Here is a 15,416-nt window from a genome sequence, read left to right as displayed (position 1 = left end):
GTCGCATTCCCTGATATTAGAGAGTTCGTCGTTCCTAAGAAAACCGGCGAAAGAAATTAAACACATGGTACAGAGGCGAACATGCATTAGATTATCTGATGATCCGAACTTGACAACAATTTTGTTCAACATGTCCACTGTGACGGGCTCCTTCCTGGATACGGGCTTGGCCGTGATACGCTTAAAACCTTCCAAACTTAACTTAAGGAATTTAGAGTCGCAGGGATTCCTTGTTACTTTGGGGTTACAATCATGATACCACTTAATGCTGTAAAATATTCCTTGTATTCTAGAAAACGGTACATTACGTTTAAATAAGTCGACAAAAAACCTTGCGATATCTTCTGCGTTAGCTGGAAGAGCCTTAATGCCGTGTGCGTCACACAAAGACTGCCAATCATGGAAACAGCTTTTGTACTTTTGTGTCGTGCTGACTGCTCTTGAGGCCGTTAACACATCCTGTAACACCTTCGCATGGTCGTCACCTCTGAAAGAAAAAAAGGAGTCGCAAGAAAACGTACACTGAATAAACCGAAGGTTTTCATTCAGGAAATGAACCCCGCCAAGCGGCTATCATGGATTCTGATGTATTGGGTGCACTATGGGGTCAACCGACCCAACGAGAGCCACCAAGCGGATTTATTACTCTCGTAAGCCAAGCGGCAAAATACAAACCAAGTGGTACGACCGAGCGACCAGTGGCGAGCGATTCGTTCAACCTTGCAACCTAAGACAAAGCACTGGACTAACCATTCTGGAGGTGCCGAAGACAGAGTTGGCATTTTTCCCCTGTACGAAAATGTTGGTTGGATCGCTAAATCTAATGCCCTCAATAATCAGGCCATGAAAAGGGCTGTCGCTCGAAGATATGTATGGCCAAAACACGGCTGAAGGCCATGCAGGGACTACCAAGGTAGCTTTGGCTTTGCATACTTTTAGGTGTTGGAGGGCCTTGCAAACTAAATCTATAGGCGGCACAAGCCAGTTATTGTCTTTGCTCCAGTCTGTGGTGAAAGCGTCAACATGACTAGCATTCGGACTCCAGTGCTTGGAATTAAAGTTTGACAGTTTGGCAATGTACTCATTTGCGAATCTGTCTACAGTATGCGGGCCCCACATTCTGTCCATAAAACTGAAAAAACACTTGCGACACGCCCCAATCGTCGAGGTCAACCTGTCGACTGAGATAATCTGCGTCGGTATTATCCCGACGAGGGATCCACTCGACTTTCAAGTCTATGTTGTTGAGTCTACAGGAATAGAACATATCCATACTCAGCTCTTGTAGCTCAGGTACCATGCTCCCTTTGTGCACTATGGCCACCACTCCTGTATTGTCCGTACGCAAATGCACGGCTTTGCCCCTTAAAGCTGGAGCAAACGCTCGTATAGCAAGGGATGCCCCTTTTAGCTCACGCCATGTGGAACTTTTACCTCTCTCTGCAACTGACCAGTTTTGTTGGAATTCCATCTTCTGGGAATCCATAGTCCACGCGCCACAGCCTGACTGGCTTGCATCTGTATAGACCAAAACCTGGGGGAGAGAATATTCAGACAATACACGCTTGTTAAGTATCGGCAACTCGGATTTCCAAAAAAATAACTCTTCAATCGCTTTACTGCCTGGAGGGAGAGAGAATTCATAATCCCAGTGTTTCCTATTAACAATCTCCGTGTGTAAATACCGTGACTTGAGCTGTGATATGTTCCCAATTACACAAGAAAAAGACATAATCTTCCCTGCCACAGACGCTAATTTTCTGGCAGTCACATGTGGGAGGCCGGATCAAAGAACACAGAGCCCATGGCAGAAAGGGGGAATATGAGAAGTCAGCCATCATCAAACATTCCCACGCCGAAGACCACACCATCAACTGGGAAGAAGCCCACCTCATCGCCAACATTCAACAGTGGTACCCAAGACGCATTAGAGAAGCCTTGGAAATCTCCAAGCACCCCACCGTACCTCAAGACATCGGCTTCTCCATCAGTGATATCTGGCAGCCCCTCCTCACCTCCCGGTCTGATGGGTCCTCTATACCCCAAGACTCCCCCCCCCCCCGCCCAGGGTCTCCTATACCCAGGCAAACTTCCCCCACCACAGCCCATGACCAACTGACATGCATCAGTACCCAGGAGGATCCACCGTTCCACCTGACCACACAGCAGGATCCGTCACACTCCAGTACCTCCAACCAGCATATAAGTCCCACTCCCTGTCGGCATTTCTTCAGTCTCCTGACGACGGACAGAGCACACTGTCCGAAACGTTGAGCCTCTCCGGTTCTTATCAGAACCACACAGACTCAAAAAGAGATATTGCATGGTGCTTACCGCAAGCTTTCCATCTTAATTAAATTTTGTTGATAGCTTGAAAGCCATTCGTTCGGTACCGACATATTTTCGGGTGCGAGTGGACAGTCATTATGTTTGTCATAGTGACGTTCCGGGTAATCCACAGTGATCTCAAACATGTAGCCGTAGTCGTCAGTTAGTCGCAACTCTTGGATGTAATAGTACGTAAATTTTTCTAAGTCTGTTTCCCAGGTAAATTCCCCTACAGGCAGATATTTGCTCATCGCCCAGCCGTATAAATTATTTGCGTCCAAATACATGATCTGTGACCCTGGCTTATTGGGGTCGTAGTCAGGTAGTTCTGGATTATTGGCCTTTGCATATTGCTTTGCACCCACACTCGAAATACCACCTCTTTTTGCCCTTTCAAAGAACAAGTGCTTATCAATGTCTGTCAGTAGTTCCAATTGTATACCCGAATGCTTTAACAATGCATCCCACGACAGGCCCGGTGACGTGTAATAGTTGGCTGGGTCAAGCCCGTAGTGTTGTTTACAGACTTTACGGAAGTTCTCAAAAACAGCCGCTAGCAACAACACGTCCGTTTCCACGTATAGGTCGTGGTGGTCGCCTAGGTTTTTACAACCAAAGGCTTGCCATACTGTCTCTGCACGAGCGTATTCTTGCTCGGTTATTCCTACCTGCTTCAGAGAGCTATAGAAAGCGTCTATAGGCGGGAGTTTTCTCTCTTGGAACTGATCAAATGACACTATGAATTTCAGCACCATGAATTTGCAGTTAATTTGCAGTTTCACTGTGAAATTGTTTTTTCACTGCAACTTCATGGCAGTTCACGTGGTGAAAACATCGTGAAAATAATTCCGGATATGACCCCTTGCCGACACCTTGAGGTCAAGTGAAAACACCATGAAAATGCAGTGAGCCCATCTAGGGGGCCTTCCTCATTAACTTTGCGGTGGGGCTAATCCTTTAAATTCTTTAAGGACCCATTGTCTCATAAAAAGTACCATTACCTGTCTTCTTACTGTGGTGGTGACAGGTGTAAATGTACACTGAACACCCCAATCACAATGTTCGCATCCTTGCAATGTACATGTAATCCCAGCCAGGTTGTTCATACACTACATCATGGCCTGTAGCTGAATGAGAACATTGTAGGGACTTCAGCAAACGACTCCCCACGAATTATGTCACCTCACAGAAACATTTATTTCAATTTTGTGGCATATCTGTGATTTATATTTAATTTGCTTGAGTAGAGTTATACTCATGAATATTCTGGAAATTCATAATTCCCATGGCCATTTATGATTACTCATCGACAATTAAACAACAGTCAGCACCGAGTGCACACTGTTATGAATGATGTTGGAGCAGAAAACACTAGTGCCAAAAAGAATGTTGAAATTTGGGGGAAGACGCAGACTAGTGAAAATTCTGCTTAAAGACTAGTAAAAAGCCATCACTGCTGCTTGTTATTCCACCACTTTGTATACAGTTTCACAGTCTTTTGGCAATTCCATAATTCGATGTGGTAACTTCACAACTTCACCACTCAATGTGCCTTTTGCCCACAAAAGTTGGAAATATTCATATGTCTTCTGGTATGTGGTCAAGGGGGGGTGTTGTGACATCTAACACCAAGTATCGTGGAATTTTATGAATCGTGTCACAGTTTAGAGCTGGGGAAAAAAAATTTGTGTCCTTCCTCCATGGTTCTACATAAGCAAAATGTGCTTATCAACTGTTCAGCTGCATCCTGCAAATTTGAGCCATCGTACGTGTATCCATCTCTTCTCACAGCTCAAAAAAGGAAAAATCAATCCTGTCTTTTCTAGGAAAGACAGGATCCTGTGTTCACAAAACACCTGCTTTACATTCGCAACATGTGGAAAGGAAGTTTTGTGGTTTTCACAAGTTCCCCTCGCATTTCGCTAATCACGGTAGTTCGAAAACACGCACGCAATATTGCTTCATGCAAGGTTTCCGCTGGTTCCCGGAGGCCCAGACCTAAACAGGGGTATTCAATCGCTCCTTTTGTTGGTAACCGGTACGCTAATTCCTGGCTGTCTATCACACTAATCTTTTATTACCCTTTGACAGTTAAACCGCTGTTTTCCCATCTTCCACGGTGGGAAGCTGGACTGGGGGTGTACCGTTATGAATAACAATAGGACCATAAGCTACGAAGAAGTTGACGTGAAAGGTCCGTGAAACTGCTGTTAGCTAATCCGCTCCCAAGCTGATCAACTTTCCACCGTGAAAACGGGCTTACATTGCCTTGACAAAAATTTCACGGTGATTTAATAGTAAAACTGCATTTTCACGGTGTTGAAAGTTCATAGTGTTATTCCTACCTGCTTCAGAGAGCTATAGATCTATAGCTCTCTGAAGCAGGTAGGAATAACCGAGCAAGAATACGCTCGTGCAGAGACAGTATGGCAAGCCTTTGGTTGTAAAAACCTAGGCGACCACCACGACCTATACGTGGAAACGGACGTGTTGTTGCTAGCGGCTGTTTTTGAGAACTTCCGTAAAGTCTGTAAACAACACTACGGGCTTGACCCAGCCAACTATTACACGTCACCGGGCCTGTCGTGGGATGCATTGTTAAAGCATTCGGGTATACAATTGGAACTACTGACAGACATTGATAAGCACTTGTTCTTTGAAAGGGCAAAAAGAGGTGGTATTTCGAGTGTGGGTGCAAAGCGATATGCAAAGGCCAATAATCCAGAACTACCTGACTACGACCCCAATAAGCCAGGGTCACAGATCATGTATTTGGACGCAAATAATTTATACGGCTGGGCGATGAGCAAATATCTGCCTGTAGGGGAATTTACCTGGGAAACAGACTTAGAAAAATTTACGTACTATTACATCCAAGAGTTGCGACTAACTGACGACTACGGCTACATGTTTGAGATCACTGTGGATTACCCGGAACGTCACCATGACAAACATAATGACTGTCCACTCGCACCCGAAAATATGTCGGTACCGAACGAATGGCTTTCAAGCTATCAACAAAATTTAATTAAGATGGAAAGCTTGCGGTAAGCACCATGCAATATCTCTTTTTGAGTCTGTGTGGTTCTGATAAGAACCGGAGAGGCTCAACGTTTCGGACAGTGTGCTCTGTCCGTCGTCAGGAGACTGAAGAAATGCCGACAGGGAGTGGGACTTATATGCTGGTTGGAGGTACTGGAGTGTGACGGATCCTGCTGTGTGGTCAGGTGGAACGGTGGATCCTCCTGGGTACTGATGCATGTCAGTTGGTCATGGGCTGTGGTGGGGGAAGTTTGCCTGGGTATAGGAGACCCTGGGCGGGGGGGGGAGTCTTAGGGTATAGAGGACCCATCAGACCGGGAGGTGAGGAGGGGCTGCCAGATATCACTGATGGAGAAGCCGATGTCTTGAGGTACAGTGGGGTGCTTGGAGATTTCCAAGGCTTCTCTAATGCGTCTTGGGTACCACTGTTGAATGTTGGCGATGAGGTGGGCTTCTTCCCAGTTGATGGTGTGGTCTTCGGCGTGGGAATGTTTGATGATGGCTGACTTCTCATATTCCCCCTTTCTGCCATGGGCTCTGTGTTCTTTGATCCGGCCTCCCACATGTGACTGCCAGAAAATTAGCGTCTGTGGCAGGGAAGATTATGTCTTTTTCTTGTGTAATTGGGAACATATCACAGCTCAAGTCACGGTATTTACACACGGAGATTGTTAATAGGAAACACTGGGATTATGAATTCTCTCTCCCTCCAGGCAGTAAAGCGATTGAAGAGTTATTTTTTTGGAAATCCGAGTTGCCGATACTTAACAAGCGTGTATTGTCTGAATATTCTCTCCCCCAGGTTTTGGTCTATACAGATGCAAGCCAGTCAGGCTGTGGCGCGTGGACTATGGATTCCCAGAAGATGGAATTCCAACAAAACTGGTCAGTTGCAGAGAGAGGTAAAAGTTCCACATGGCGTGAGCTAAAAGGGGCATCCCTTGCTATACGAGCGTTTGCTCCAGCTTTAAGGGGCAAAGCCGTGCATTTGCGTACGGACAATACAGGAGTGGTGGCCATAGTGCACAAAGGGAGCATGGTACCTGAGCTACAAGAGCTGAGTATGGATATGTTCTATTCCTGTAGACTCAACAACATAGACTTGAAAGTCGAGTGGATCCCTCGTCGGGATAATACCGACGCAGATTATCTCAGTCGACAGGTTGACCTCGACGATTGGGGCGTGTCGCAAGTGTTTTTCAGTTTTATGGACAGAATGTGGGGCCCGCATACTGTAGACAGATTCGCAAATGAGTACAATGCCAAACTGTCAAACTTTAATTCCAAGCACTGGAGTCCGAATGCTAGTCATGTTGACGCTTTCACCACAGACTGGAGCAAAGACAATAACTGGCTTGTGCCGCCTATAGATTTAGTTTGCAAGGCCCTCCAACACCTAAAAGTATGCAAAGCCAAAGCTACCTTGGTAGTCCCTGCATGGCCTTCAGCCGTGTTTTGGCCATACATATCTTCGAGCGACAGCCCTTTTCATGGCCTGATTATTGAGGGCATTAGATTTAGCGATCCAACCAACATTTTCGTACAGGGGAAAAATGCCAACTCTGTCTTCGGCACCTCCAGAATGGTTAGTCCAGTGCTTTGTCTTAGGTTGCAAGGTTGAACGAATCGCTCGCCACTGGTCGCTCGGTCGTACCACTTGGTTTGTATTTTGCCGCTTGGCTTACGAGAGTAATAAATCCGCTTGGTGGCTCTCGTTGGGTCGGTTGACCCCATAGTGCACCCAATACATCAGAATCCATGATAGCCGCTTGGCGGGGTTCATTTCCTGAATGAAAACCTTCGGTTTATTCAGTGTACGTTTTCTTGCGACTCCTTTTTTTCTTTCAGAGGTGACGACCATGCGAAGGTGTTACAGGATGTGTTAACGGCCTCAAGAGCAGTCAGCGCGACACAAAAGTACAAAAGCTGTTTCCATGATTGGCAGTCTTGGTGTGACGCACACGGCATTAAGGCTCTTCCAGCTAACGCAGAAGATATCGCAAGGTTTTTTGTCGACTTATTTAAACGTAATGTACCGTTTTCTAGAATACAAGGAATATTTTACAGCATTAAGTGGTATCATGATTGTAACCCCAAAGTAACAAGGAATCCCTGCGACTCTAAATTCCTTAAGTTAAGTTTGGAAGGTTTTAAGCGTATCACGGCCAAGCCCGTATCCAGGAAGGAGCCCGTCACAGTGGACATGTTGAACAAAATTGTTGTCAAGTTCGGATCATCAGATAATCTAATGCATGTTCGCCTCTGTACCATGTGTTTAATTTCTTTCGCCGGTTTTCTTAGGAACGACGAACTCTCTAATATCAGGGAATGCGACTTGGATATCCACTCTTCCTTTGTCCGAATATTTATTCTTAAGAGCAAGACTGATCAGTATAAAGATGGTTCCTGGGTTTACATTGCGAAGACTGGGACAGTTACATGTCCGGTTTCGATGTTGTTGAAGTACATCGAGTTAGCCAAGATCCATGAATTTTCGGAGCAATTCCTTTTTCGACCTGTTGTGTTTTCCAGATCTACCCAGACTTACAAATTGCGAAGTGGTCATATTTCTTATACTAGATGTAGAGAGATGTTTCGAGATGCGTTGCAAGAAGTCGGCGAAGACCCGGCAAGGTTCGGTCTTCATAGTTTACGCTCAGGAGGAGCCACGGCAGCCGCTTCTATGGGAGTCCCCGACAGGCTGTTCAAGAAGCACGGTCGGTGGAAGACCGACCAGTCTAAGGATGGCTATGTAAAAGAGTCCCTGAAGGATCGACTTACTGTTTCACTTAATCTCGGTTTATAAGTATTTCCATTGTAGGCCTATTCTTACGTATTCCGATTTGTCAACGTGGCCGTTGGTCTCTGGAAAACATGAAGACCCTGAGAACATTGCTACCGTGTGTACAACAGCACTTTATTTGATAGTTCTCTGTGAATAATTAAAGAATTTAATTGGCAGGAAACTTGTTGGAGTCGAAGTTTGTGAATGACTTCCCCGTTCTTTGTCACTTGATAAGGCAGACCTGTAGCTGGAGCTGTCCGCCCGTAGCTCGTCGCCGAAGAACGATGATACCCAAGTTGTTGCATACCACATGTTCTTTCTCTTACAGGTTGGGGGGGGGCAGAGTAGGCGAGGTGGCGCGATAGAAAATTATTTATTCGAGGTTGAGTTTCGAATTAGCGAATAACTTGTTTGTTTGGGGTTTTGATTGTGTGTCTGAAAAAGTACACTGACGACGAAGCGGGTGACTAACCATCGTCACTTGGATATAAAGGCGGGTAAACCTCATTGTTGGTCTTTGCACGGAATGTGAGGCAGGTAAATGTATTTAAATTTTAGTCAAATTAACATTCAACGATTATCAGTGGAACTTTAGGAACTTTTTATTCCTAGTATTATTAGTTCAAATTGCCGGATGTCTTAAGTTACTCATTCCTTTTCGTTGTACATGCACACACATGCATGTACATGTACATGTACATGATGTGCAGTGTTTCTGCCTACATAGGGCATGGACATGGTAAAGCCAACACGCATACTCGATTTGTACTGTTGTTAGTGAAAGTTTCTCAGTGTTACAGAAGTTAACAGGACCATGGTTCTAAGATATTACTCATAGTTTACTGTCATCATTGTAGGAATCAAACCCAGATGCATGACTAAGATTTTTCTTTTCAAGTGTATAAGCCCTGTCTCATGGATAGTTCGATAGACAAGAAGAGACAAGTAGAGACACGCAGACTAATTTTAACAATTCAATCCTATTCGGTGTTTAAGTTATTCCTTACTCTTTAGAGATTTGACATTCACGTTCAACGGTACAATTCAACAAGCGATCCAGCTGACTATAGCCGTCAATCGCAACCTTTCCAGTCACTGTTGTTGAATAGAGTCACAGTAAAACACATTGCCAAGACTTATGTTCCGACTGTCTTCACTGAAACAATAGGCGACGTGTCTCCACAAAGTAGTAAACCTATCCATTTATACATCATGAGCAAAAGCGCCTTTTTTTTCTCAGGCCCTGTAAATGAAAAAAAATTGTGTTGCGCTTTTTTACAAAATTGTTTTAACTTCCGCATACCGCGTACGCCCTTTTGGTTCCCACCTTTACGGCGGTAACACCGTGCAAACAATTTTCTTTTATCAGTACTGGTATGTAGTTCTGAAAAAAAGAGGTTCTGTTACGGCCCATAATATATGGAACGCCAAATGTACCAATTTATGATGTTACTTAATAAATATTGCTTGATGATGCCAATCCGTTATGTGAAGTTCATCATTCACTATGTGAAATTCTCTGTCTATTGTGTGAAGTTCTCTATCCATTATGTGATGCTGTCAGCCCATGATGTGAGTTGTCAATCTGTTATGTGAAGTTCTCGATCCATGTTGTAATGTTGTCAATCTTTGATATCAAGATGAAGTGGCTACTCAGCAATTGGTTTTGTGTATAGATATATAACGATACAATTCGTATTTCAATTATCATAAAGATGAAGAAGGTAATTTTAAGTACAGGTTTTGCCCTTACACTGACAGACTGTATACCGAGTGCTTATCCATTTTACTCGGGCTGGCCAGCTCAGTGGTTGAGTGGTTAAGGCGTCTCCACTAGTAGTAAGCAGGAGGTTGTGGGTTCGAGTCCCACCCAAGAAAGCTTGTGACTTTTTTCACAATCTCTCGGACAAGCATTGGGTGTACATTGTTAGTTCATATACAAGCGCAAACCCCGTATTGAAAATTAACATCTCCCCAATGCAAAGTACATTGCGTAAATCTTAATGATGAAGAAACGGTATCCATCTTGCTAGGCGATCAACAGCTCCAAGAATGAAAATAATAGGAACATCTTTAATCAGGCCAGGTCGACATCACATTATGGCTTGACAGCATCACGTATTGGATCAAGAATTTCACAAAGTAGATTGAGAACTTCGCATTACAGATTGTCATCACATAATGGATTGAGAACTTGATATTTATTATGAATTGAAATTAACAGCTCAAGAACCGTTTACGTAATTTGAAAACATCACATAATGACTGACCACATAATCAAACAATATTTATTCAGTAGCATCATAAATCATACGTTTCATAATCATCATACATTTGACGTGCCATATGCTGTAATATTTTACTTGAAAATGATTTACTATCGTTTATATATTATGTGCACTGACAATTCCGAAAAAAAAAGCATGCAGGATAATTGGTTTAAAAAATTCTTAAAAACACAGTATTTAAGCTAATACTTGAGCTCATATTTCTAACACCCTAATGTGTCAGACGGAAAAGCAATTGTGTGAGTTATAATACCCGAGAAGATAAGTCTAAACAACTGCCAGAATTCAATACTTCATGTCAGTTGGAGTATATTATCCCCCCGCGAAAATGTTAGCAACTCATCCACACCAACCAATGCTTTCCTTAATTGGTTGCCAAATTGGTTGGCGTTCCTTTTTTACTGTTCCCCCTGCTCTTTCCCCCTCCCCACAGGAATGTTTGTGGACGTAGGTACCACCAGCTAAATCTTTGCAACAACTGGGAAGCGGGTATTTCCAAGATACATGTTCATATGCACTCATCATTATCACTAGTATTATTGGTTTATCAAACATTTATTTAAACTTTACCGCAGCCAAGTTAGTTGATTAGTTGGTCCACAATGCCAACCATTTAATGAATACCAGTAAATAATACGAAGTGAAAAAAATACGCTGAGCTGGTTTGAACCTGGGCCAACCATTTACGTGCGGTAACACCACCAACCCATTTTAACCAAGACGGACAGGACACAGGCTACGCTCCACTACAGTAGATGCGATTATTCCATATAAATTGCAAGCACAAAACGAGTATTTTTTCTATTTCATAGAATTTACAGAAGAAGAACTTGTTCGGTGTATATTGTCTCCTATTTCAGGATTATTTTTATGGCCCTATAAAACGATGAGTATATTGACTATGGCGCGCCCTATCTTTTTACACTTACGTCTTTGTGTGAAGGAGTACGCTGCCACTATGAGGTAATCATTTACTCCAGTCAAAAATGTACATTCCTACATAACTATGCCGGCTGTTGAGTACTAGTTTTGCATATGAAGAGCTGCTAAATCGTTATCGAGAATTTTTGCCAGGCAACCGACGGTTTAGATATTTTCTTCCCTAACCTGTTTTCTTCGCATGAGAGCACTATAGTATTTACTTATATGCTTACGCTGTAAAATATTGCACTTTTCCTATAAACAACTCGTGACTAGCACCGGCCTGCACCAGCAATCACTCACAAACAAAAAAGGGACTTCCCCTTGCTACAAGTCGAGACTTGCCCGACCTGAACTCGTGACCTCTACTTAAAGCGTGGCTCTGTTCAAAGCAAAACACGCTATGTTTACAACCGCCTTAAATAAATGACCTATACATAATATAAAAAAATAATAACAAACATAACAATAAATAAATAACAATATATAAAAAAACATGTCAAGTCAAGTCGTTAGAAAAAATGATAAAATTTTTCAAAACCTAATTATAAATAGAGACATGAGCAACTCACAACACCGACCTCTACTAACGGCCTTTAATCGATTAAAAAAGAGGTTCTGTTACGGCCCATAATATATGGAACGCCAAATGTACCAATTTATGATGTTACTTAATAAATATTGCTTGATGATGCCAATCCGTTATGTGAAGTTCATCATTCACTATGTGAAATTCTCTATCTATTGTGTGAAGTTCTCTATCCATTATGTGATGCTGTCAGCCCATGATGTGAGTTGTCAATCTGTTATGTGAAGTTCTCGATCCATGTTGTAATGTTGTCAATCTTTGATATCAAGATGAAGTGGCTACTCAGCAATTGGTTTTGTGTATAGATATATAACAATACAATTCGTATTTCAATTATCATAAAGATGAAGAAGGTAATTTTAAGTACAGGTTTTGCCCTTACACTGACAGACTGTATACCGAGTGCTTATCCATTTTACTCGGGCTGGCCAGCTCAGTGGTTGAGTGGTTAAGGCGTCTCCACTAGTAGTAAGCAGGAGGTTGTGGGTTCGAGTCCCACCCAAGAAAGCTTGTGACTTTTTTTCACAATCTCTCGGACAAGCATTGGGTGTACATTGTTAGTTCATATACAAGCGCAAACCCCGTATTGAAAATTAACATCTCCCCAATGCAAAGTACATTGCGTAAATCTTAATGATGAAGAAACGGTATCCATCTTGCTAGGCGATCAACAGCTCCAAGAATGAAAATAATAGGAACATCTTTAATCAGGCCAGGTCGACATCACATTATGGCTTGACAGCATCACGTATTGGATCAAGAATTTCACAAAGTAGATTGAGAACTTCGCATTACAGATTGTCATCACATAATGGATTGAGAACTTGATATTTATTATGAATTGAAATTAACAGCTCAAGAACCGTTTACGTAATTTGAAAACATCACATAATGACTGACCACATAATCAAACAATATTTATTCAGTAGCATCATAAATCATACGTTTCATAATCATCATACATTTGACGTGCCATATGCTGTAATATTTTACTTGAAAATGTTTTACTATCGTTTATATATTATGTGCACTGACAATTCCGAAAAAAATGCATGCAGGATAATTGGTTTAAAAAATTCTTAAAAACACAGTATTTAAGCTAATACTTGAGCTCATATTTCTAACACCCTAATGTGTCAGACGGAAAAGCAATTGTGTGAGTTATAATACCCGAGAAGATAAGTCTAAACAACTGCCAGAATTCAATACTTCATGTCAGTTGGAGTATATTATCCCCCCGCTAAAATGTTAGCAACTCATCCACACCAACCAATGCTTTCCTTAATTGGTTGCCAAATTGGTTGGCGTTCCTTTTTTACTGTTCCCCCTGCTCTTTCCCCCTCCCCACAGGAATGTTTGTGGACGTAGGTACCACCAGCTAAATTTTTGCAACAACTGGGAAGCGGGTATTTCCAAGATACATGTTCATATGCACTCATCATTATCACTAGTATTATTGGTTTATCAAACATTTATTTAAACTTTACCGCAGCCAAGTTAGTTGATTAGTTGGTCCACAATGCCAACCATTTAATGAGTACCAGTAAATAATACGAAGTGAAAAAAATACGCTGAGCTGGTTTGAACCTGGGTCAACCATTTACGTGCGGTAACACCACCAACCCATTTTAACCAAGACGGACAGGACACAGGCTACGCTCCACTACAGTAGATGCGATTATTCCATATAAATTGCAAGCACAAAACGAGTATTTTTTCTATTTCATAGAATTTACAGAAGAAGAACTTGTTCGGTGTATACTGTCTCCTATTTCAGGATTATTTTTATGGCCCTATAAAACGATGAGTATATTGACTATGGCGCGCCCTATCTTTTTACACTTACGTCTTTGTGTGAAGGAGTACGCTGCCACTATGAGGTAATCATTTACTCCAGTCAAAAATGTACATTCCTACATAACTATGCCGGCTGTTGAGTACTAGTTTTGCATATGAAGAGCTGCTAAATCGTTATCGAGAATTTTTGCCAGGCAACCGACGGTTTAGATATTTGCTTCCCTAACCTGTTTTCTTCGCATGAGAGCACTATAGTATTTACTTATATGCTTACGCTGTAAAATATTGCACTTTTCCTATAAACAACTCGTGACTAGCACCGGCCTGCACCAGCAATCACTCACAAACAAAAAAGGGACTTCCCCTTGCTACAAGTCGAGACTTGCCCGACCTGAACTCGTGACCTTAGGAAGGACTTAGGAAGGCGTTTTTAGAAGATTTTGTCAAGCGGTATGATATTCCATTACCGGCACCAAAAACAACCAAAACCCGTAGATCTCATACAAAACCCGAGCTTATTGAAGCCATACGGGCAGATCAAAAACAATTTAGGTATCTCCCGCGTCAGTCATATCGGCAGCTGTTGAAAACGGTTCAAAAATATAATATTCCTTTCGCAAACAAAGAGAAATACGTCAAACAGGACTTTATTGAAGCGATTAAAGCTTACACTCAGCCCGAGGAAATTGCGGAAGTAGACAATAGAAACGTGAGGCGCTTTAAAGGTAACTACCGCAATTGGGAATTGATACCCCGTTTCTTTGAATATGACCTCGTGCACTTTTTTGATTTTTACAAAACTTTCATCGAGAAAAAAGCTTGGGAACAACTAAAAGAAATTGGTTCGTACAAATTGCAAACAAATATCAAAATTCAGTTTAGATTGGAAAAACCCGAGAAAACTGAATTTGGCGTATTCCCCTTTCCGAGCGACAACGATGCAGTCGCAAATAAAGCCGACGTTAAAAACGCACTCACAGAGGGAAAAACAAATAAAAGAGGTGGAGGCTCATACACAAAAAGGCTCGGGTTGGATCTTTGACAAAGTTGTCGCTTTCTATATCAACGTGGTTAAATATAATCCAGTGGGTTCTTCTTACATTCCGTTGCCTAAGGAACTGTTAGACAAAAAAGCAACCATAAACGTCCAAAATAAAGATCAAGAATGTATCCGATGGGCGTTGCGGGCAGCTTTAAAATTATATTCAGACGGAGTCAAAAGTCAGCTAGAAACAAATCCAAAATATAAAGTAAATAAGGAACGAACATCGACTTACAGGTCAGAATCAGATGGTTTAAATTTTACAAACATAACCTTTCCAACACCCATATCTCAGATCCCACATATCGAATCACAAAATAACTTGGCGATCAATGTGTTTGGTTACACCAAAAAAGACGGTCTTTACATTCTTTACAAAAGCAAGCGTCCAGAAGAACCGATCAATTTACTTTACTTTACCCGAGATGACGAAAATCACTATTGTTGGATTAAGAACTTTTCTCGGTTGACGAGTGATATCGATCATCACGAGCATAAGAAACACTGGTGTTTTAATTGCATGTCGCATTTCCAAACGGAAGAAAAGTTAACCAGGCACAAAGAAGATTGTCAAGGCTTAAACGTTCCCACATGTACGGTCGAGTTGCCCGCCAAAGGCGAAAA

General features: G+C 42.2%; 2 long non-coding RNA genes across 23 annotated transcripts in view; one reads left to right on the top strand and one right to left on the bottom strand.

Annotated features, from left to right (window-relative positions):
- Positions 1-6: 6 nt before the first annotated feature.
- LOC147796482 (uncharacterized) overlaps positions 7-15,416 on the bottom strand; it is a 48,636-nt gene continuing 33,226 nt past the window's right edge. For 12 of the 17 annotated variants that reach the window (XR_015428044.1, XR_015428047.1, XR_015428055.1 and 9 more), the window contains exons 4-5: positions 2,335-3,455; positions 7-1,534 (exon numbers count right to left, since the gene is read on the bottom strand). This is a non-coding gene — a long non-coding RNA (uncharacterized LOC147796482). The remainder of the gene's footprint in view (positions 1,535-2,334; positions 3,456-15,416) is intronic. The other 5 variants (XR_015428046.1, XR_015428048.1, XR_015428049.1 and 2 more) reach the window with 5 other exon arrangements.
- On the top strand, positions 4,712-8,336 carry LOC147796483 (uncharacterized). 6 transcript variants are annotated; one of them, XR_015428066.1, is made up of 3 exons: positions 4,712-5,375; positions 6,173-6,255; positions 7,219-8,336. It is a non-coding gene; the product is annotated as an uncharacterized LOC147796483 (long non-coding RNA). The 6 variants fall into 6 exon arrangements; XR_015428063.1 differs by having other exon boundaries at positions 4,718-5,375; positions 6,173-6,272; XR_015428068.1 differs by lacking the exon at positions 4,712-5,375 and adding an exon at positions 5,390-5,577.

Source organism: Acanthaster planci, linkage group LG16, assembly GCF_054643075.1.
Source record: "Acanthaster planci isolate LZ-2023a linkage group LG16, COTS_SCS, whole genome shotgun sequence".
NCBI classification, from domain to species: domain Eukaryota; kingdom Metazoa; phylum Echinodermata; class Asteroidea; order Valvatida; family Acanthasteridae; genus Acanthaster; species Acanthaster planci.
This window is presented reverse-complemented; position numbering and strand designations above follow the sequence as displayed.